Genomic DNA, 6000 nt, shown 5'->3' on the forward strand with positions numbered 1-6000 from the left:
AAACAATGCAAAGAATGAAATTGGACACCTAACTTATACTCTATACAAAAATTAACTCAAAATGGGCCAATGACCTAACCATGAGGGCTAAAATTATAAAAATATTAATAAAAAATAAAACTAAATCTTCATGACCTTGGATTTGGAAATGGATTCTTAGATATACCAAAAGGGAATTAGATAAATTACACTTAATCAAAGTTAAAAACTTATGGGCATCAAGGACATTATGAATAAACTGAAAAGAAAGCTACATAATGGGAGAAAATTTGCAAGTCACATAGATAATAAAGGTCTAGTATCCAGAATACATGAAGACCAAAAAGACAAACAACCCAAGTTGAAAAATAGCCACATAAAAAGAAGAAATAAAAAGCATCCAAATTGGATAGGAAGAAGTAAATTTTTAGTTACTTGCAGATGACATATACTATATAAAGAGAATCCTAAATATTCCACCAAAAAAACCACTAGAACTGATCAGTTAATTCAGCAAAGTAGTAGGGTACAAAATAAATATCCAAAAATCAGTTGTGTTTTTATACACTAATAATGAACTATCAGAAAGAGAAACTAAGAAAACAATCCCATTTACAACTGCATTAAAAAAAGAAGAAGAAATACCTAGGAATAAATTTAACCAAGGAGGTAAAAGACCTGTACTCAAAAAATTATAAGACACTGAAGAAAGAAATTGAAGAAGATACAAATATATCTAACAATATATTTATAATGAACTTTTACTAATCAACACCAGGAAGACAAATAATCCAATTAAAAAAGGGGCAAAGGACCCAAATAGACACTTCTTCAAAGAGGGTATACAGATGGCCAATAGACATGTGAAATGATGCTGAATCTCTCTGATCATCAGGGATGCAAATTAAAACCACAATGAGGTATCACCTCATACCTATCAGAATGGCTATCATCAATAAATCAGCAAACAAGTGTTGGTGAAGGTGTGAAGAAAAGGGAACCCTTGTGCACTGTTGGTGGGAATGCAGACTGTGGAAAGCAGTACAGGGGTTCCTCAAATATTAAAAACGGAACTGCCTTATTACCCAACGATTCCTTTTCGGGATTATGTCCGAAGAAACCTAAATTACTAATTCAAAGAATTGTGGGAGACCTATATGTATGGTACAGAGAGCTGTAGCCATTGTGTGGAGCAGGACCAAAACACAGGCTCATAACCCTTAACCGGCTGGCAAATGTGCCCCAACTGGCAAATGTGCCCCACATACCATACTGCTGGTTCCACACTCTGGAGGGTTTTTAGAAGTAGAATAGGAATGCAATGTGTGTTGAAGCTAATAAAGCCTGCTTGCTCTGTGTAGCTCCAAATTCTTATCAGTAAAATGTGAAAACAAAGTGTTTAAGTAAAAAGAGAGATCTAGAGTTTTATGATATGCCTTGGCACCTCATAATCTTGCTGATTTATGTTTCCCTTTGTTATTACTCCCAACCATTTGGTGGAGGTCTGCATGCTTACCCCATGCATTTCCGCATGTAGAAAACTCAATGAAAACCCTGACTGAGAAAAGAGTGATCAGTGATCTCCTTTGAGAGACGCTCACCCTTTTCTCTCCTCAGATAATTGGTTTCTGAGTGAGTTCTTTCATCTGAATCAAGAGATCTGAGGGATCAGATACTCTTGCAAAGAATATATGTACACCTATGTTCATTGCAGAATTATTTACCATAGCCAAGCTATGGAAGCAACCCAAGTGTCCATCAATAGACAAATAAGGAAAAAAAGCTGTTACATCTATACAATGGAATATTTCTTCAATATACAAAAAAGAACAAAATCTTACCATTTGCGGTAGCATGCATGGACCTAGTGGGTATTATGTATAGTGCAGTAAGTCATTCAGAGAAAAACAAATACCAGGTGATTCCCTTCATATGTAAATCTAAAGAACAATATAAACAAACAAATAAAACAGAAACAGACTCATAGATATAGAGAACAGGAAGATAGTTAGTTGCCAGAGGGGTGATGGGTTGGGGGACTGGGTGGAGAAGGTGAAGGGATAGAGAAGTACAGATTAGTCATGGGGATGTAAAGTACAGCACAGAAAATATAGTCAATAATATTGTAATAACTGTGTGTTGCCAGTTGGGTACTGGAAGTATTAGGAGGAACACTTTGTAAAGTATATGATTGTTTAACCAGCATGCTGTACACCTGAAGTTAGTGCAAAATAATATTGACTGTAAACTGTAATTTTAAAAATTTTAAATAAATTAATGGACAAATAGACATTTCTATAAAGGCGATATGAAAATTGTCAATGAGCACATGAAAAGATATTAATTTTGAGGGAAATGCAGATCGAAATTGTAATGAGGCACCAGTTACACCTACTATAATGGCTATAATAATATTAATAATAATAAATAAACTAGGAGAAATTGGAATCCTCATACATTGCTGGTGGGATGTAAAATGGTGCTGCCACCATGGAAAATACACAAAGTCTGCACTCAATGTTGTCAATAGGTTCTGTGACTTTAAGCGTAAGTACACACAATAAAACCAATTCTGCCATAGACTGATTGATATAAACAGTAGTTAAGTTCCTATGGCATCTCATTAACATTTTAAGGAAATAACATTGAGCTAAACCTCTTTATTTAAGGACCTGCTGTAGACTGCTGGTTCCTCAAAAAGTTACACATAGAATTACTATCGATCCAGCATTTCTATTGTGAGAATTGAAAACAGGTACTTAAAGACACATATGTGCATGTTCATAGGAGTACTATTTACAATAACTTAAGTTGACCATATGTCTATCAATGGACAAATTGTGTTTGTTCACACAATGGAATATTATTCAGCCCTAAAAAGGAATAAAGTACTGATATATGCTATTGTACACTATGGATACACACTTAGGGCATATGCTAAGTGAAAGAAGACCCACATAAAGACGTCATATTATATGTTGTGTGACTCCATTTACATGAAATATCCAGAATAGATAAATTCATAGACAGAAAGCAAATTTGTTATTGCCTGGAGCTAAGGGAAGGGAGGAATGGGAAGTGCTATAGACTTGTGTCCCCCCAAATTTACGTGTTGAAGTCCTCACCTCCAGTATGATATTTTATGATGGAGCCTTTAGGAATTAGATTTAGAGAAGATCATGAAGACAGGGCCCTGAGAACTATGAAAAAATACATTTTTGTTAGTTAAGTCACCCAGTTCATGGTATTTTGTTACAGCAGCCCAAGCTGACTATAAGACAGGGGATATCTGCCTAACAGGTACAAGGTGTCCTTTTAGGATAATGAAAATATTCTGGAACTTAAATAGAGATGGTAGTAGACGGCGTGAATGTATTAAATGCTACTTTGAATGGTTACTTTTATGTCACTTTCACCTCAGTTTTTAAAAACAAACTAAAGACATGAGGAAATTTTTGTGGGCTTCACTACGGAGCTACAGGGGTTCAAGAATGTTGACAAAGGCCAACAACCCTGAATCATTCCTATCAGCACTGCACACCCTGTAATACCTGCTTTTAAAACAAATCCGAATCCTTCCTTGGTCTTACAGTCTCCTGCAGCTAAGCATTCCATTTTGCTGATCCCCTTTACAGGAGACTGACTCCCAAAGGACATTAACATGTGCTGCCACCATCTCGCCTGTCCTCCGTCCTCAGCAGAACCCTGCTCCACCAGATCCTCATCTTCCTCCTCTGCAGCACTGGACGGTGGATCCACCCCTTGTCCCCACTCTGTCTCCACGCGGCTTCCGCAACAGCACACTGCCCTGTTTCTCTCCTCCCTATTAGCCATTCTTGCTCAGCCTTCTCTACTTCTTCCTCTCCTTTCTCAATTTCTCCGAGTGTCCCAGGGCTCAGTCCCTGCCCTCTGCACGTACTTTCCTGGTGAGCTCATCCCGTTTCGTGGCCTCAGCGATTGACTAAGAATCTCCCCATTTACGCCTTCCACTGGTCCTGTGCCCTGTACTCGAGACGCTTGTATGCAACTGCTAGCTTGATTCCACTAATAGTGTCTTAAACTCCAAAGGCGCGTCCTCAGCGGCTCTGAGACGCTTACACCCCGCACCCTCCTTCCTGCGTTCTTCGCAGCGCTCATCGTTGCCCGCACGCTAACAGCCTATTTCAGCCTGCTCTGAGGGATCGTGGGCGCTCGGGGCCCAGTGGCGCACAGGAGACGTCCTGCGGGCCAGAGGTCAGAGGCCTGCTGGGCCGCCATAAGAGTTGCGTCCCCTCTGCTCTCCCAGTGCCCACGACCTCCCTGCAGCCAGGGGTCGGGGGCGATGAGACTAGGAGATCAGTAGTGTGCTGCCGCCGGGCGTCCTCTCGGCCTGGATTGCTGGACTCCTGCTCTTGCAGAGTTCGCTCCCGGGAGCTGAAAAAGCACTCAGGTTTCTGATGCAATCTGCATAAGAGAATCTCTGCACCCTCCTGAGCAGACTTAGTAAAAGTAGTAGGCTGTTAATAAAAGTATTACTACAGTGTCAGGATGGCCGAGTGGTCTAAGGCGCCAGACTCAAGATACTCCTTGCCTTAGGGCGTTCTGGTCTCCGAATGGAGGCGTGGGTTCGAATCCCACTTCTGACACATACTTTTCCTCTTTTCTCCTCCCCACGCCCTTTCCTGAGTCCCCTGCCATTGTTCATCGTAAATTTCTCAGAATCTGTGGTGGCTGAGAGGCAGCCAGGGGAGGAAAGTGAGGCGGTCGGGAGGCGGGAAATTTGTCCAATCGCAGCCATGCTATTTGCTTCACATATCAGAAACCTAGTATAGTATTTTTAGAAAGAACACCACTGTGGCCTCCCTGGTGGTCTAGTGGTTAGGATTCGGCGCTCTCACCGCCGTGGCCCGGGTTCGATTCCCGGTCAGGGAACTTTTTTTTTTTTTTTTTTTTTTTCTTTCACGTTAAACTAAAACTCTCCAATGGATACAAACCGAGGGAGGGAAGGAAGGATGGAGAGAAGAAGGGAAGAAAGGAGGGAAGGAAGGAGGGAGGGAGGGAAAGAGGGAGGGAGGGGACCAAAGGGGAAAAAATAATCGAGAAACTAACAGCATAATTAATAAAATATACTTAAAAAAAATCTAAACAGTATGTATATTATGTAGGTGTAAGGTACAAACAAAAAATAAAACCTGTATTCTATTAATAAAACAAACAATACCATTTCAGTTAAAGATTGTCTATGTTGTGTAACACTTTTCCAAATTTGCTCTTTATCTTTCACTTGTTCATTAAATTTTGTTTTTTTTAAGTATATTTTATTGATTATGTTGTTACAGTAGTCCCAATTTTTTATCCCTTTTCCCCCTCCGCCCAGTACCCCCTTCCCTCCAGCAATCCTGCCCCCTTAGTTCATGTCCATAGGTCATGCATATAAGTTCTTTGGCTTCACCTTTTTGTGTATTATTCTTAACGTCCCCCATTTTGTACGAACCAATTATATTATTAATTCCCTGCACCATTTCTACATTTCTCCCCCTTTCCCCTCCCAGCTGATAACCCTCCAAATGATCCCCATAGCTATGATTCTTTTCCTATTCTGGTTTGCTTAGTTGGATTTTTTTTTTTTTTTTAGATTCAGTTGTTGATAGTTGTGAGTTCATTGTCATTTTAATGTTCATAGTTTGATCTTCTTCTTCTTAAGTGAGTCCCTTTAACATTTTATATAATAAGGGCTTGGTGATGATGAACTCCTTTAGCTTTACCCTGTCTGGGAAGTACTTCATCTGCCCTTCCATTCTAAATGATAACTTTTCTGGACAGAGTAATCTTGGTTGTACGTCCTTGCTTTTCATCCCATTGAATACTTCTTGCCAGTTCCTTCTTGCCTGCAAAGTTTCTTTTGATAAATTAGCTGGTAGTCTTATAGGCCCTCTGTAGGTAACTCTCTGCTTTTCTCTTGCTGCTTTTAAGATTCTCTCTTTATCTTGAACTTTTGGCATTTTAGTTACAATGTATCTTGGTGTGGTCCTCCCTGGGTCT

The 6000-nt window shown here is 39.9% G+C and overlaps 2 non-coding genes across 2 annotated transcripts; both read left to right on the plus strand.

The window, feature by feature from the left end:
* The first annotated feature begins 4500 nt into the window (after positions 1–4500).
* TRNAL-CAA (transfer RNA leucine (anticodon CAA)) lies at positions 4501–4604 on the plus strand. The gene is made up of 2 exons: positions 4501–4538; positions 4559–4604. It is a non-coding gene; the product is annotated as a tRNA-Leu (tRNA).
* Positions 4605–4818: 214 nt separating this feature from the next.
* TRNAE-CUC (transfer RNA glutamic acid (anticodon CUC)) lies at positions 4819–4890 on the plus strand. The gene has a single exon. It is a non-coding gene; the product is annotated as a tRNA-Glu (tRNA).
* The last annotated feature ends 1110 nt before the right edge of the window (positions 4891–6000 follow it).

Source organism: Furipterus horrens, unplaced genomic scaffold, assembly GCF_987537825.1.
Source record: "Furipterus horrens unplaced genomic scaffold, mFurHor1.1.pri manual_scaffold_10, whole genome shotgun sequence".
Lineage (NCBI taxonomy): Eukaryota > Metazoa > Chordata > Mammalia > Chiroptera > Furipteridae > Furipterus > Furipterus horrens.